The following is a 3,844-nucleotide window of genomic DNA, read 5'->3' on the forward strand; positions in this document are numbered from 1 at the left end:
TGGTGGAACTAGTCAAGAGTGTGGGCCACAAGTGATAGAAAAGCTATTGACAAAAATTGACCTTTGGTGTACAAACTTGTTTACCTGGAACTACTACCCATGAGACGCAACCACTTTTGCACTGAGTCTGTGGAAGCAGATTAAACCAGAAAGCTGTCAGTGAGTGCCACCTGTAATTCTGTCTCCACCTTATCGGAAGGGAACCTTCTTTCAATCCAGGACACAAATGCATTGCTCGATTTGGAGCCAGCAAGGGATGCAGAGGTACAAAGTGGAGAATGGATGCTCTAATTTGCCTTCCAGTCTGGATGGAGGCATTTAAAAGAATCATGCTTTTAAAATCCCTAGAACAAACCAGTGAAGCCTGCGATAGGAAGGCCAGATATTATCAGAGATTTATAGGAATTTCTTTTGTTATGATACTTAGCTTTTAATTGGTTTTGACCTAGTTGTGTATTATGTTTTACCCTGGGTTCATGTAATTCCATTTTTAAAATGGGCACCTAAAAATGTAGAGAAAGGAGGATAGTTTAGTTTTCCTTAAGAAAACCAGTTTGGGAAATTAACCCCATAAGTGTATAGGTTTATTTTGTTTAATCTGTGTGGTTTTCCTAGAAGAGCATGCTTTAATGGATGCTCTTTCAAGACATGACTAAAATGAAAGCCAGTAACACTAATAATAGAAAACATTTAAAAATCTTCTAAAGTGAATGAACCCCTGGTTAGTGAAAGAATTCAATCATCTAGTCAAGGTTAAAAACTCAGTAGTATACATTTCAAATATGACTATATTGAAGGTAGTGAGGGCTAGTCTATGAGAATTTAATTGGGAGATCTTACCTCATATACACTAGAGACCTGATCTTGCTCCCCCTTTAAATTTCTGGTTGTTTCTCAAGAGAACATTTGTTTCGGAGAACGTTTGAGCCACTTGAGAATGACTAAACTTCAGCTTTGGCATGATGCACATTGAAGCGTACAGAATTCTTCAAGGGAAGTTTAGAGCCTTGGAAAGCCCGTCTTCAGAAATATATGTAGTCCTTGACGTTGAGAAATATGTTGAGTAATCCCCGCTTCCTCACATTTTGATACTTTTGCTACTAAAAGCCATTTTCTACTTTTTGACTTAGCCTTAAATGCTTAAATCCTGACAGAATCATTATTTGCCCTGTACCAAATAACCTTCTTTCAGAATATCCGTTTCCAAGTGTTGTTATGGGGTCATGTGCAGTGAGTGCCTCACAACTTAAATATTCTGAATTAGGAGCCCTGGTCATGTAGTGGTTATGAATTGGGCCGCTACCTACAAGGTCAGCCATTTGAAACCATCAAGCCGCTCTGTGGGAAAGAAGTGAAGGTTTGTACTTGCTCAAGAGTTAGTCCCCGAAACCCGCAGTGGCTGGTCTACCCTGCCTTATAGGGTCCCCGAGTCGGCATCGCCTTGATGGCTGTGATTGTGTTTGTTGTTTTTGGGTGACATTGAGCACAGCTCCGGGAACCCTGAGAGCACGGTAGGTTAGACACCACCCCAAAGCTATTCTGTTATTTTAATTCCAAATTCAGAAAGAGAGGCTGTTTGAGTCTATGAGTCAGAATTGATTCTCTTGCAGTGGATTTCTGCTCCCTCCCCCTTAGTTCAGAGGGCCTCAGAAGACAGGCCTCGAGAGCTCAAGTCTCGGGAACTTAGGGACGTTTGTTTCCTGCACACACAGGCTACCTGCAGTCCAAAAGGACCCGTAGTGACTAACAGCAGTGACTAATAGGAGAGGTAAGAAAGACATTGAAGTTAATGTACTTAACCACCCAATATACTAATGCATACTACATAATAGTCAATGTAACCAACATGACTCCTTCTTTTTGCCTGCACTGGCCAACTCATTTATTAAACGGACAAGTATGTCACTTTTCTAGTGTGATTCATACATAGGTTTATTGTATAAAGTTTCTACCGTATGTAAGTCATCGTGCTAATGTTAGTCAAATAGGAAAATATGCAATCTTATTAAGGAACTTATAATCAAGCAGGGATGCTTACATGATATACCAGTGACTGTGATTTAAAGTCCATCTGCGGTAGGCCAAAAATTAAGGAAAAATTCCTTGATGATAAAAATTAGAATAGAGATACCTGCTGATTTGGGGAAGGGCTGACAATGACGTTTTAATTCCAAATCAGAATTATTCCTGGAGAGCCAGCTACACCAGACAGCTCTTCAAGTGAGAGGAGTGTCAAGAAGTGGTTTTAAAAACCTTTTGAGAGCACGCATGTGGAATCTCTTTGTTACATATACATAGAAAGGAAAGGAGAAGAAAAACTATCATAAAAAGTTATGATTCTATGACTATATTGCACTGAAGACAAGTAGACCTTGTGGAGAAGAAATCTATGGCTGATTAAAATCTGAGCTTTCCCATTAATCACACAATGCACTAGATAATAAATTGTGGTTGTTAACTTGCTATGCACCATTGAATTTGCAAAAAAAATATCACATAGGGAGACAAGTGCACCAATGTATGACAACGTAATAGCTTGTGGATATATTCTTTTTGTAAATATGTCTGCAGCATATTCAGTGTCTCACTCAATTTTGCTGTAGAATAAGATTATTCTTTAAGTTACGGAGATTAATGCTAGAAAATTTTAACACTGGGAAAAAGGATACATCTGAATAAAAGAAAGGGTAAGATAGAAGTTAGCATTTTTTTTTTTTTTGCTCAGAAAATGTCATTCTCATAGTTCATTCAATTTTCCGAGGGGATTCTGAAGATGGTAGATTAAATAAATGTTTTGGAAAAGGAAAAACCAGTGACATATTCCACTGACAGTTAATTATGTGAACTAATTTCAGGGACCAGTTTAAAGTATGATCAAAGGATATTTACCTGTCTATGCTGTATGGATCAAGCGAGCCTTCCCTGAAAAGTTGCTGACAGCACAAAAGAAATGGAAACGAAAATGCCCCATGCTGTAGACCAGGTGATGTTTTCTTTGGAAACGAGTTGGATATTTTAAGTTTGATTTACTATCAAGTTGCCATTAATAACTGAGTTCTAAAAATAACTGTTACCAGGACTGTGTTTCCAACTTGCTCCACAAAGTCAGCCGTGTTTCACAAAGGGCCACAGGAGTTCTTCGTCATCTCCTTGTCTATGTGGTACAGTAGGGTGGTCACTAGCCCTAGGAGGCCATTTGACCTTTGAAATAGGACTCATCTACATTGAGGTGTGCTATAAGTAAGTTTAAGATAGATCCGATTTTAAAAATTTTATTAAAAAAATAATAAAATACTTCATTTTGGATACTTAGAATCAAGTAAAGGAAGCCTAAGTGGTACAAGTTTCTTGCCATTGACTGCTAATGGAAAGGGGGGTCATTTGAACTCATCCATAACTCTGGGGAAGGAAGGCTGGATGAGTGGCTCTCTAGGGGTTGCAGCCAAGCAGACCCTCTGGGATATGAGCTGCTTGTAAGACAAGGAGTGACTGCAAGTTGGAGACCAACTGACTGACCAATGCCGATAATTACAAAAAGAGAATTGAACAAAATATCATTTTTTCACCTTAAAAATTAAAATATGGAAATTAGAAAATTAAAAAGTGCACATGCGATATACACTTGTGTCTTGGGTTGTATTTCTCTTGTGCTCTTATGGGATTCATGAAGTAGACAGCCCCTAAGAAAGGAAATTATTCTGAGGAAAAATATTTTTAAAATCTTGACCTCCTCAGAGCCACGATAAAATGATTTACATTCTTACCATAAAACTAGTTTTTTTCTCCCCAGATTATGACTAAATGATGTATATAAACCATATAATTCAAAAATAAATTATGCATT

Source organism: Tenrec ecaudatus, chromosome 10, assembly GCF_050624435.1.
Source record: "Tenrec ecaudatus isolate mTenEca1 chromosome 10, mTenEca1.hap1, whole genome shotgun sequence".
NCBI classification, from domain to species: domain Eukaryota; kingdom Metazoa; phylum Chordata; class Mammalia; order Afrosoricida; family Tenrecidae; genus Tenrec; species Tenrec ecaudatus.